General features: G+C 36.7%; 1 non-coding gene across 1 annotated transcript; it reads left to right on the forward strand.

Annotated features, from left to right (window-relative positions):
* The first annotated feature begins 4,271 nt into the window (after positions 1–4,271).
* LOC112473524 lies at positions 4,272–4,410 on the forward strand. Its single transcript, XR_003044054.1, has one exon. It is a non-coding gene; the product is annotated as a U4 spliceosomal RNA (small nuclear RNA).
* Positions 4,411–14,921: the final 10,511 nt, after the last annotated feature.

The raw sequence follows: 14,921 nt of genomic DNA on the forward strand, positions 1-14,921 counted from the left end.
TTCATTTGGGATATAATTTGTTTATTTGTTTGTTTTTATATGTTAGGTGAATCCGCTACATCTTTATTCTTGGTTAGGTAGCCTTATGTTGTAAGTATCCTGTAGGGCCCAGTGACTTTATCCTTGATCACCTTCACCAGGTGCTTCAGAACTGTCCTTTGTGTGGGTTATGTGCACTCTCCTGTTGTAGTTGAGATTTTATAGCCATTGGCATGCCAGTAGGTGAGATTAACCCTCAAGTTGACTGACTGAGAACATTGTCCATGCCCACAGCATATGAGCTACTATAGGGGCTAATCTCAAGGAGTGAGATTTGCCCCAACAGGCTCTGGTGTCTGCTGCTACCACCTTTTGTGTGTGCCACTTGTGGGTCTATTTGAGTTGTTCTCTATTGTGGTCTGAAGCTGGCCTCTGGTGTGTTGGTTCTGGGGCCTCTTGTGAGCGATTCAGCACTGCTGTGACTGTCCTGAGGCTACCTGGTAGGAGCTATACAGCAGTCTGTGGGTGGTCATTGCCTGTGCTGGACCTGGAGGTGTGTGAGAGAGGGCATGTTGCAAATCGAGGCCAATTGCCACCAATATGGGCCTGGGACAACTCAGCAAAAGTCCCTAGGCACCATGCCTAAGGCCTGTTGCTGCCTGCTGGTTGCCAGTAAGGCAGAGCCAATGAAAAAGCCTTGGTAGTACTCAAATTAGGTGAGGCAGGATCTCAGGGAGTCGCTAGGTTGAAGAGAGTTGTGTTCAGGTTAGTGCAAATTCAAATTTGGTGCCACTCACCAAAAGATTCAGAGTACACCGAGGCCAGCCACCGTTTACCTAGGTTTGCCCCAAGAGTTGTCTGAGAAAGACTGTAGCTTGGGGTGGGACTGGCTGCCTACCACTGAAAATGCCTCCTGCAGTGCATGAATTTGATGGTGGGGTGCCAGGGAGTCACCAGGGTGGAGCGAGCAGATTTCACCAGGCCAATGCAGTTTCAGATATGGCCATGTGGGAGGAGGGCTCAACCAAGGAAAGATGACATCCTCCTGTAGGCTGCAGCGGAGGAAGACTCAACACAGGAACAATGGCAGCTGTTCCTCCAGCCCTCGTTCTGAAGCAGCCACACAATTTGGTCTCTCCCTGTATGTTTCTGGCAGCTGCTGAGCCACCATCACTCCGCTGGAGCCCAGAGTGAGTACTGGGACTAAGAAAGTTTGTGAGCAGGCCCTTTAAGAGAACACCTGGGTTTCCAGCATCCTTCCTTCTCACCCAAATAGACAGAATCTCCACTGTTTTTCATAGACAAATGTGGGAGGACTGGTGCTCAGGACAGGAAGCCCAGTGTGGAGCTAGGATGCTTTTCTCCTCTGAGGGGACCTCCATAGCCAAGATATCCCTCCAGATTCTCAATTGCCACATATTGGTTTGTGGCCAGCCCATTTCACTTCTCCACCCCTCCTATGTCTCAACATGGTTTTTTTCTTTATATTCTTATAAAGGACTTCTGTTTAGCTAGTTTTCTGATGTTTTTCCAGGTCAATTGTTCAATAATTTAATGTGGTCATGGGGGGAGACAAATATAGCATTTACCTACCCTGCCATCTTGACCAGGTTCCTCTGAATTATTTTTAAGATATGTTCAGTTCTGATCATCTATAACTCAATAATCTTTCATCATTATGTGCTAAGGGTCTGTTTCTTTTCTATTTGAGGTGGCTAACATGGGATTCAATTCCCAACAGACTGATCAGTATGGTAGATTCTAGAGTCTTGCTGCTCAAAATGTGATTCATGTATCAGCAGCATCTGTATTACCTAGAAGCTTGTTAGAAATACAGAAACTCAGACCCCACCCCAGAACTCCTGAATCAGAATTTGAATTTTACCAAGATCCCCAGGCTATTCAATGAACATTAAATTTGAGAACTGATCTAGATGATATTGGAATCTTTCTTGATTGACTTATATCATTGATCCTGATCACATTCTCTTTTCTTTGGTTTACAACAGAAAAGTTAGGATAGATGGTCACTCCTGCCCTGTCCTACCTCTCCATGACTCCAAGAGAAAAGGCAGGCTCAGCATTTGCCATCTTTTCCTGTATCTTAACGTACAACTTAACTGTCACCATCTACCAATTTTTCTTATAAATGGTCCCCCAACCCCAATACCTATAATCATTTAGAATGTCAAGGATATTGAAAGCAGGTCTTCTCCAGTAGAAAGTTGAAGCCCCTTTGATAAGATAATCTTTCCGACCCAGTCCAATCCTAAGAGTCACAAATTCTATAATACAGACATTCATAACAAAAAAAAATCAGATCCTTTTCAAATTGTCCCAGGCTTGTCCATGTGTTATTAAAATTGGGATGAGTAATACATGATATAAATGTCCTAGGAGACAGCATTTGTGCCCAGTGAGCACAACATCCCATAACGGACCTATTTAGCCTGTTACCCTGGCACCTCTCTCCACCTTGATCTCTGGAGACCAGAGAAAATCAAACATCAACATGTCAAGCCAAAGGCATAAACATGAATATTAGATGCTTTGCTTTGAGAGCTTTTATAAGATCACATATCTGGCCAGATTTCTATTACTTCTAAGTTGTAGTCAGCAGGCAATTTTTTCATTAGCATTTCTCTTCCTTGAAAGAAAACATTACCCCCAAATAAAATTCAAGTGAACTAAATCACTTGCAACTTTAGTCATTTCAGGTTTGGTGTCATTTGTGGATTCAAGATTGAGTCCTATTTAATCTGCTCAAGTTCCATTCCTAATAGAAAAAAAGCCAAGAAACAAAGAAAAGAGGCATCCCCTTTTCCAAGGCAATCACCTTATTTGTTTTAGACTGTTCATAAAGTAGTTCAATGTATCAACTTCTTGCAGCTTCTTCTGACAAAGTTAAACCTGGCTGTATTCATTCTTTGAACAAACATTTATTGAGTATCTATGTTATGCTAGGCACTGGGGCCGAGCATAAGGGGAAATTATTTTTTTTAATCAAAAAACTCATAGCTTACCTATGAAGACAGAAATATAAATAGATATTAAGTTGTATAATCAATAACTTACTGATAGTTTGAGCAAGATAATGTGAGAATACAGACTAGTAAGCAATTAAGATCCAAAGGTAGGTAAAACTATCCTTGCATTCAAGATTTTATTCTAGGTGAAAGAGAGAGAGAGAGAGAGAGAGAGAGAGAGAGAGAGAGAGAGAGAGAGAGAGAAATACACCCTAGCATTGAATTGATAGGCAGTTCCTGCTAAGTGCCAAATGTATAGTTATCCAAAACAAATCTAGGGCTAAATGTTGATAGTGAATAAATATAGTATCTACATAGTAATTGAGAGCTGTTATGGTAGGCTGTGGGGATAGGGGTTGAATAAAGAAATAAAATTGAGCTGATTGTAAAAAAATTGCAAGAGTTTTTATTGCAGAAAAAAATAAGAATTGGGATGTTTGAGAAGGGAAACAAGTATGTACAAAAGCGTGCAGGTAAGAAAGCACATCTTCTCCCCACACTGGAGCAAACAATGATAATTTCAGTTTGCTTAGAATAGAGGTTTTATACATATACTATGTTCAGTGATAAACGTGGAAAGTCAGACTGGGGCCATAGAGTGGAGCCTTGAATTGTATATATAGAAATGTGGATTTTATTCCATAACCAATGAAGAATTCACATGCATTTTTGAGCACGTGAATGAAAGAAAATCTGTAGTAAAATTAAATTTAACATAGCTTGTAGGATAAATTAGAGTAGGGAGGTGAAAGAGGGGAAACTTTGGAAGGAATTGTGATAAATAGAATCCCATGCTTACATTTAACAGTCATTAATAAGCAGTCCTTGTATGGGAGCAGAGGGTGTTCATGAAAGAGAATCCAGAGTAAAAAGCATTATTTTTTCTGAGGAGTGTCCTTTGTGCAAAATGTAACTGAGAATCCTAAATTTGAACGTAAAACACCAGCTCTGGGCCAATTTTTTTTTTCTTTTTACTTAAGTTGGTCAAACCCAATGAGCAAGCACGATAATGGGCACTAGCAAGATACCACCTGAAATCTCAGAACACAGAGGATATGAGAGGAGCAGAGAGCTTAGAGGCTACTTTTTCCAATGACCTCATTTTATGGATGTGAGCAGAGCTCCCCCACAAATGAAGGCCTGGAGTTAAAATGCAGGTACTTAGTTCCAAATCCAATGCTCTTTTCACTACACTCAACTCTCTTAAATAATAGGCAACATGCCTCCCTTCAAAGACCTTACATGTATTTAAAACAAAAAGGACCCAGCTTTGTGCAGTGGCAATATCGTAGCCAATAAGGTTTATCTGAGGTGCGATTATTGCTAATTGAAAAAAAAAAAAAGAACCTAAACATTGTTTTTCATCCAAGAAAGATAAAAAAATACATGTTCATTCTACTATGAGAAAAAATGGGATAATCTTTCTTAAAGACTGATAGAAAAAGAAGCCCCATATGCATTATGAGAATGAAATTTTCTGCAGGCTTAAAGTCTAGATAACAAAAAGCTACATTTCTCCCTGACTTTCAGCTTCTGAAGGCAAAGGTTGACTCAGGAAATAAAAAAGAAGAGATCTCACTTCTGTGGAAAAGAAACTTTCATTTTATTTACCTACTGCAGTCTCCTTTCTAAATATTACCCCAGAAAAGCTAAACCAAAGAATTTGCAATTTGGAGCCATAATATTGAGGGTCCAATTACTTTAAATAAGTGCAAGAATCAACACAATTGTTCAGAACCCTCAAAGAAACATATTCATGAATTCTCAAACAATTAGTTTTTTTTTCTGTGAAATCTTTAATGAGAAACTAAAGCGTAGATATTTAGGGTGCAGAGGTAACATAATAGAATGATAATTTCTCATTATAGCATCTCAACCATGGGTCTTAACCCCTCTCTTTGGGCCAGCTATCATAATATACATAAACATCAGAAAAGAGAGGTTGAAGGGTTTTATTCAAAAAAAAATTTTTCCAAAACTCATTGAACTATATATTATTTAGACTAAGTTTTCTACCTAGAGTTCTTTATGTATATTTCCTCTATAAAACATCTTCCAAGACCATCGATTATGCCCTATAACACACTTCAAACAATTATAAAATGCTATGGTTTATTATGACGTTACAGGATGTCAAATCCAACCTTCTATTGGCTGCTTAAATCCCTACTGTGGTACCTTATGAAGTGGCTCTTCTAGCCTCTACTAGAATACCATCAGAGAAAACCTACTGCTTTCCAAAGTCACCTAACCAATTTGTGCATTACTGCTATCCTGTAGATTGTGGTTTTGCTTTTTGAGATAACAGAAACCAAATCTGTTCCCTCCTCCACATGACAGTTCAAGTCAACAGACATTTATTGAATGTTTGCCAGGCATTGTGAATGAATGAATGAATTAATTAATTAATTAATGAGGCATGGTCCTTGCTTTAGAGATATTTACGTTATAATGAGGAGATGTGCACTAGTACATTCAGAGTGTTCAGATATACAGAAAGAGGTATTTAATCCGGATGTGGGGAGTTAGAGAAAGTCTTAAATGGATTTTTAAGGACAAATAGGAGTTAGCCAACGAAGAAATTCCTTAAAAGAAAAAATTTAAGGAAAGATACAGAAATCACTCTTGTGGCAGAGTAAACAAACAAGGGTAGAAGAGGCAAGACCATTCAAAAATTTATTTCATTTATCCAGGTGAAAAATGATGAAAATCTGAGTCAATTCGTACTAATGTATATACCTTTAGGAAATATTCATGAAATATAATTGTCAGGCCTGGATAACTAATTTGATATAGATGGTAAAGGAGAGGCGGCAATTTCAAGATGACTCTGGCTTCTAACTTGATCAACTGGATGGCCGTTGATACTGCCAATTATTGATATACCAAGTTGGAGGTGTTACAATGAGTTGAACCTAGATTTGTTTGATGTAACTTTAAAATACCAGTTAAGATAAATGGTTAGTAATTGGATATAAGGCAGCAACTCAGAAGAACTTATTATTGAACTCAGTATTGAACTTAGATAAGCAAATTCAACATCTAAGTGAATAATATGAGCTTAAGGATATGTAAGATCATCCAGTTACAGAACACAACCTGAGAAAGGAGAAGCATTAAAATAAAACTCTGAGGGACAATAACATTTAATATGATTTCCAAGAGCTGGAGATAGTCATTGAATTCCTCCTGGGTCTTTTTTATAATAGAATAAACATTCACAGATCTTTTCAATTGCTTCTGAGTATGTTTCACTTCAATTGTATCTTCTTTCAATTGCTTCTGAGTATGTTTCACTTTGCCAATTTCTCTCATAAAATGGAATGCTCTCTATTGATACTCATCTGTGAACTGGGGACTGGCCAAAGATGAGAATATCATCTCCATTCTAGGTGGCATAAGCAGCATACATGGTTAACAATTCAGCATGTGTCTTTCTATTGCCATAATGTCACTAGAAAGCAGTTGCCCATCCAGGAACTATATTTCCTACTCTTCCTTGCTAATAAAATATGAGAGAAAATGATGTCTGATACCTTTGGCCCAAATTTTTTTATGAATCAGAGGTCCATTCCTTCTCCACACTTTATTTCCTCATCTTTAAGCTAGATGCAAATGACAGTGAGGCCAAAGCTTAGAGAATCACTGAGCCACTAGATGGGAGAAATCTAGGACATGGGTTTCCATGTGGAGGAAAACAAAGCATAAGAAAGGACAGTTAAGTGAGCAAGAATTTAATTTAAATTACATTAAACCACTGAGATTTAAGAGTCTATTTTTTATAGCAGCTATTACCCTAATACCATACATTTATTGAAACAGCATTAAAAAAAAACATTAATTTTGAAAGGAAGAATATTATACTGATACTGTATCACCTGAAACTCCTCACATTTACAAGCTAAGATTTCCCCCATTTGTAATTATGCATTGGCTTTTGGATCCAATTGTGGAACATTACATTTATCCCTATTAGATTTTATTTTATTTTATTAGATTTAGCTGATCTCTGAATATTTTAGATATCTGTTTGGAATTTGATTTTTTAAATCCAGTATATTAAGTATTCTTTTCAACTATCTAGCATCTATAAACTTGATCAAAGTTTCTATCTTTGAAACATTAATAAAAATAATTGAAAAGTTAAACTTGGACTAACATTTCCAGAAATGTTCTCGTAATTGCTTTCCTTGTGAGCTCTCTATGGACCTTTCCCAACTCTGGCAATACCTCTTCTAATTGGAGTATACTTACATCATCCTATTCAACTACTGCTTTGAGTTTTGCAGGACTTGATGATGAGAAGGATCAAAAGAATAAAATTGTACTATCAAAGGGACTCTATTCTCCTCTTTTCAACTCCTTAACCCAGGCTTTTCACCAGTTCCGAATCATCCCTTTGGATGCAATGGCATCAGCCTCTCTGCTGATCTTTATCCTCTCCCATTTATCCTAGACTTCTCTCTCACATTTCTTTCTCTAAAACCAATCTGCTTGTGTCACTCTCTTGCTGAAGATATCCAATGAATCCCCATTAAATCCAATTGTTTTTTTTGTTTTACATCCAAAGGCCTTTTTGACTTAGACCTCAACTATCTACCTAGACTCATTTTCCTCCAATCCATCATAAACTTCTTGTCATTCACTAAATATCTTAGGTATTTCAACAAGTCCCTGCCTTGTAAATATTATCTGGCTTAAACTGACATTTCCACTCCTTTCCTACCTCCCTGGGGCAGAATTAATTGCCTTTTCCTCTATGCTTTCACAGTTACCCTGCTCAATGTCATTATTTACAGGTCCTTCACTAGTCTGTGAGCATATTGAGGACAGGGCTGTGGCTTTTAGCTTTTATCCCAGTGTGTGCTTCACAGTTGGTGCTCAATAAATATTTGCTGAAATAATGAGTGATGAAAGTGAAACACAAATGGTGAGTGAATGGAAAAGATGGTAAAAAGTGGAAGACACTGCTCTGACATAGAAACAAAAAATTCAAATTGCCAATGTTTATGCAGTAGAAGGAGAAACATTGTTCACTGATGACCATGTGACTTTAAGAAACAGCAATTTTTTTTTTTTTTCCACAATGACTGAAGGTCACATATAAGCATGGAGCTTTATCCTCACAGGTCCTAGACATACATTGATACATGCAATAGATCAAGAAATTCACTCTACAATTAAATATAAATATATTTAAGAAGCATGAGAAGTCTTTAATATTTAAATCCTTAAAACCAGTTCTAAAATCAGGATTCTTATACCTAGTCAGGTCAAATTTTTGATAACTATTTATTGTTGTTTTGATAACATAATAAAGAATATCAATAAAATATGTCCAAATACCTGGACATAAATCAACTAAAAAGAATAAATTCCATAATTAGTCTGGGAGTGGAAAGCTGGGTTAATTTCATTACATAATAGTTTCCAAAGGGAACAAGCTGTCTTCCTTTTAAATCTTGATTAAAGGTGTACATAGGAATGGTATCCTGCTCAATGCTCCTTGTGGATTTCTTCCCATGATTTGACTTTCCTTGAGTAGTTGGTATGATTAACTGGGCTGGTTTCGTTCATAATTGTCCTGAAGCCCTTTGTATTTTCAAACTGCTTTGCAATTGTTTTTTTCTTAGATTGTCCATAAAAATGAACCCATTGGGTGATGTAGTGGAGCAAGCTCAGCTCAGGGAGGCTGTGGCTAACAGAACTAGGGTAAAACCATAGAAAATGTTTCTATTTTTTTAAGATAGTTGGAGTGCTCTATTCAAAATATTTTCATTTCCAAAATTCAAAAATGTTCAAAAGATGAGTAAGACTAGCTTTCTCTTTTTGGACTTGGGAAAGGGCTTCCAGATAAAATGTAAGATGTCTAATTAAATTTAAATTTCAGATAAATGGTAATTTTTTTAGTATAAGTATATCCTATTAATTCTAGGAGTCCTGTATTTTTATTATAAATATGGGAACTCTAACTTAAGAAGACATTTTTCACCTAGAACTGTGTGAACTTGGGCAAAAAACTTATTGTTTCTGGATTGAAATTCCCTCACCTCTAAAAATAAAATGTTGTATTACATGATACCTGTAAGTGAATTCTACTGCTAACTAGGCTATATGGTACAACATCTTTCTAACATCTAAGAATGACCTAGGATTACAATTACAGTGTCATAGAAAAAAAAAAGAGTGTTCTGTTTGTAATAAAAAGACCTAAGTTTGAATCCCACATGTATTACTAACTATGTAATCTTAGGCAATCAAATCCTTAGAGTCTCAGATTCTTTATCTACAAAAATGGGATAAGATATTTATTATAAGAATCAAAGTAGTTTATGGATCTAGAAGTGCTTGGGTCTATGTAGAGCTATAAACAAATGAAGACTTATTGGAAAGTTACTCAATTCATACCAGAAGTTACTCTCAACCAATGTTGAAGTAAATTATTTTAAAAACTATAGGAAATCCCACAAAATCCAACTAAAATAAAGAAAACAGAAACACATGGACAAGGAACCAATGAAAATACTGAGCTACCAGAAAGCAAAAGATAAAATGGCTATAAGAAGACCTCATATTTCAATAATCACCCTCAATGTAAATAGATTGAACTCACCAATAAAAAGGCACAGAGTTGAAGAATAGATCAAAAACCAAACCCAACCATATGTTGCCTCCAGGAGACACATCTCAGCTTCAAAGACAAATATAGACTTAAAGTGAAAGGGTAGAAAATGATATTTCAAGCACATGACATTCAGAGAAAAGCGGGAGTAGTAGTACAATTATCAGATGAAATAGACTTCAAAATAAAAAAGGTAAAGAAAGATATTGAGGGACACTTCATAATGAAAAATGGAATCATGCACCAAGAAGAAATAACACTTATGAATATCTGTGCTCCCAATCAGGGAACCCAGAAATATGTAAAGCAATTACTAATAGAACTAAAGGGAGAAACAGAACAAAACATCATCGTAGTAGGGGACCTAAATACCCCACTGTCAGATATGGACAGATCATCCAAACAGAAAATCAATAAGGAAATAACTTCCTTAAATGACACATTAGACCAACTGGACATAACTGACATTTACAGAGCCCTTCATCCCAAAACAGCTGCTTATACATTCTTCTCTAGTGCACATGGAACATTCTCAAGAATCGACCACATACTGGGACACAGAGATAGCCTCAACAAATATAAGAGAGTAATAATCATACCAACCATATTCTCTGATCATAATGCTTTGAAACTGGAGATCAACTGTAAAAAGAAAGCGGGAAGAACAAATACATGGAGATTAAACAACATGCTACTGAAGAAGAACTGGGTCAGAGAAATAATAAAAAGAGAGATCAAGAGATACACAGAAATGAATGATAATGATAGTAAACATATCAAAACTTTTGGGAGTAGCAAAAGCTGTCATAAGAGGAAAGTTCATATCATTACAGGCCTATCTCAAAAAACAAGAACGAGCCCAAATAAACAACCTAATGATTCACCTTAAAAAACTAGAAGAGAAACAAATGAAGCCTAAAGACAGCAGAAGGAAAGAAATCATCAAAATTAGAGCAGAAATAAATGAAATTGAAAACAACAACAACAAAAACAAAACAAAAAAAAAAAACAATAGAAAAAAAATGCAACAAAGAGCCGGTTCTTTTAGAAGGTTAATAAAATTGACAAATCCCTGGGTAGACTCACCAAAGAAAAAAGAGAAAAGACACACATAAACAAAAGTAGGGATGAAAGAGGAGAAATTACAACAGGCACCACAGAAATACAAAGGATCATACAAGAATACTATGAAAAAGTATATAACACTAGAAGAAATGAACCAATACTTAGAAAGATACAACCTTCCTAGACTGAATCAAGAAGAACTGGAAAATTTAAATGGACAGATCAGCAGTATAGAAATTGAAACAATCATCAAAAAGCCACGAAAAGTAAAAATCCAGGACCAGATGGCTTCACCAGTGAATTCTACCAAACGTTCAAAGAGGATTTAATACCTATTTCCTACAAACTCTTCTAAACAATCCAAGAGGTGGCAATACTTTCTAACTCATTTTATGATGCCAATATTACCCTGATACCAAAACCTGGTAAAGATCACATTAAAAAAGAAAACTACAGACCAATATCTCTCATGAACACAGATGCAAAAATCCTAAATAAGATATTAGCAAACCAAATATAGCAACATATTAAAAAGATTATACACCATGATCAAGTGGGCTTCATCCCAGGGTCACATGGATGGTTCGACATATGCAAATCAATTAATGTGATGCACCACATAAACAAATTAAAAAATAAGAATCATATGATCATATCAATAGATGCAGAACAAGCCTTCGACGAGATACAGCATCCATTTATGATCAAAACACTTCACAAAATTGGTATAGAAGGAAAGTACCTTGATATAATAAAGGCCATGTATGACAAACCCTTGACCAACATTTTACTTAATGGGGAAAAACTAAAAGCCTTTCTTCTAAGATCAGAAACAAGGCAAGGCTGTCCACTATCACCACTGTTAATCGATATAACATTGGAGGTCCTAGCGAGTGCAAACAGACAAGAGAAAGATATAAAAGGCATCCAAATAGGAAATGAAGGACTCAAACTCTCACTATATGTGGATGACATAATTCTCTATATAGAAAACCCTAAAGACTCCACAAGAATGCTACTAGAAACAATAAGCAAATACAGTAAAGTTTCAGGATACAAAAGCCATGTTCAAAAATCCATAGCATTGCTATACTCTAATATGAAGTGTCAGAAAAAAAGTGGAAAAAAGAATTCCTTTCGCAATTGTAACAAAAGAATAAAATACCTAGGAATAAACCTAATGAAACTTGTGAAGGACCTATATAATGAAGACTCTAAGAACCTATTAAAAAAATTGAAGAAGATACAAAAATGGAAAGATATTCCATGTGCTTGGATTGGAAGAATCAACATAGTTTAAATGACCATATTACCTAAAGCATTACACAGATTTAATGCAATCCCCATCAAAGTCCCATTGGCATTTTTTAAAGAAATAGAACAAAATAATCATCAGATTTGTATGGAAGCACAAAAGATCCCAAATTGCTGAAGCCATCCTGAAAAATAAGAATGAGGCTGGAGACATCTCTGCCCGACTTCAAATTAAACTACAAAGCGGCAATAATCAAAACAGCATGTTACTGGCAGAAAACCAGAGACACAGACCAGTGGAACAGAATCAAGAGTGCAGAAATAAACCCATGTTTATATGGTCAAATAATTTTCTACAAAAAAGTCAAAAACATTCAGTGGAGAAAAGAAAGTCTCTTCAATAAACAGTTCTGGGAAAGCCACCTGCAAAAGAATGAAACTAGACTGTTGTCTTTCACCACACACCAAAGTTAACTCAAAATAGATTAAGGACCTGACTATTAGACCTGAAACAATAAAACTCATAGAAGAAAACATAAGAACTAACCTCATGGACCTTGAACTTAAAAAGGATTTTATGAATTTGGCCTCAAAGGCAATGGAAGTAAAAACAAAAATAAATGAATGGGACTACATCAAACTAAAAAGCTTCTGCACAGCAAATGAAACCATCGACAAGATAAAGAGACAACCATCCAAATGGGAAAACATATTTGCAAGCAACACCTCCGATAAGGGCCTAATATACAAAATATACAAAGAACTCATACAACTGAATAACAACAACAACTACAACAACAAACAATCCAATAAAAAATAGGCAGAGAACCTGAACAGACACTTCTCCCAAGAAGACATACAAATGGCCACCAAACATATGAAAAGATGCTCAACGTCGCTAGCTCTTAGGGAAATGCAAAGCAAAACCACAATGAGATACCATCTCACACCTGTTAGAATAGCAACAATCAACAGTACAAGTAATAACAAGTATTAGAGAGGATGAAGAGAAAAAGGAACCTTCATACCCTGCTGGTAGGACTACAAATTGATACAGCCACTATGGAAAACAGTATGGAGGTTCCTCAAAAAGCTAAGAATTGATCTACCATATGATCCAGCAATCCCTCTACTGGGTATTGACCCCAAAGTCTTGAAACTTATATCCGGAAAGATATTTGCACATCAATGTTCATAGCAGCATTGTTCATGGTGGCCAGAACGTGGAAGCAACTGAAGTTTCCTACGATAAAGGATTGGATAACAAAGCTGTGGTATGTATATACAATGGAATATTACTCAGCCATAAGAAGAGATGAAATACTGCCATTTGCAACTACATGGATGGACCTCGAGATAATCATGCTAAGTGAAATAAGCCAGATAGAAAAATTCGAAAACCACATAATATCATTTATATGTGGAATATAAACCTAAAAGCAACAAAGGAACAGGACAAACAAACAGAGACTCATGGACATGGACATGGTTACCAGAAGTTAGGGAGGATGGGGTAGGTGGAAGGTAGATGGGGTAAAAGGGGTCAAATGTGTGGTGATATTAAAGAATCAAAAATTTAAAAAAAATTAAAAAAGGAAATAAAAACAACAACAACAGCAACAATAAAGAAACTATGTAACCACAGACTCTGCTCCCTTATATTACTCAAACTAAGTTTTCAAGCTTGAATAAATTCTCAGAAGTTTTCCATAGGTAGTTGTTTTACCATTTTTGCTCTTTGTATTTCAACAGACAAATGTTGGCTCTAAACCTTAATCTCTCCAAATAATGAATGGTCAAAATAATACCCACTGCATACATTTATTATGAGAATTGAGTGAGAAAAACAGATACAAAGGCCTGGCACAGAGAGTTTCTCCTTAGAAATATCAGTTCCTTCCCTTCTCTGTGGTTCTTTTGATTGCCTCAGTTGAAGCCTGGCCCTGGACACAGTTCATTGGTAGGTGGGTATGTTTAAGGAGCAAGCCTCATTTTCCATTTGCCTCTCTTACTTGGCATCTCTGCTGTTGCAACCCAGCAGAAGGAAGGAGAAGAGTCTCCTTTAATCTCCAGATCTCCCCCAGAATGGAGTCTGAGATGCCCAACTCATTTTATGTTCCCTGACCTCTACAGACCCATAAGACAACATTAAGCTCCCCTAACCACAACCAGATTCAAGCCAGAAAGCAGCAGGAGAAAAGTTGCCTTGACTCAAAGGGGCATCCAACCTCTTCCACGCCAGATGCAGGATAATAAAATCCAGACAACATGAAATTCCTTGTATTTGATTACTGCATACACCCTTCCAGCACTAGGTCTTCCAGCTTTTCTTCCCCTTGCCTCAGACACAGCTATTTCTCAGTCACATTTTTCAGGTCACCAAGCCATTCATCAGTGGAAACAGAAAGATATCTGCATTAGGGAATTTCCAACCTGCCCAGGGAAAGTTGGATATACCCTTTGCATAAGCCAATTTAGGAAGGTCAGCACCGTGCTTTACATACACATCTCTGGTGCAACAGTGACCTCCAGTGGCTGGTATGTCTCTGGCTGAGCCAGGAGGACAAAATGCTTGCACTGGGCTCCTTCCAGTCTAGTACACAGGATGACAACTTTTTGGAACCACTTTCCAGAAAACCTATACAGAGCTAGCTGCACAGCATCTCTTTTTCTTTTTTAAAGAGAAAAGAAACAACCCCAGAGTTATGTACCAATTGTATCTAAACATGTCCCATGTTACTCTTCTACGTACAAAGCTTAAATGGACCTTCATTGACCGCAGGATAAGGTCTGAACTTAGTACAGCAAACAGGACTCTTCAGGATCTGGACATGACTACTTGTAATTTCCAACAACTTCTCCATCCATTAATACACACTAGACTTCTCTGTGGGCCTTGAATGGCCTATGCTATTTCCTCTACTTTAAATTACCTTCTTCACTTATCTGCCTGGTAAAAATCCTTTTCCTTTTTG

The sequence above is a fragment of the Pteropus alecto genome, unplaced genomic scaffold, assembly GCF_000325575.1.
Source record: "Pteropus alecto unplaced genomic scaffold, ASM32557v1 scaffold479, whole genome shotgun sequence".
Lineage (NCBI taxonomy): Eukaryota > Metazoa > Chordata > Mammalia > Chiroptera > Pteropodidae > Pteropus > Pteropus alecto.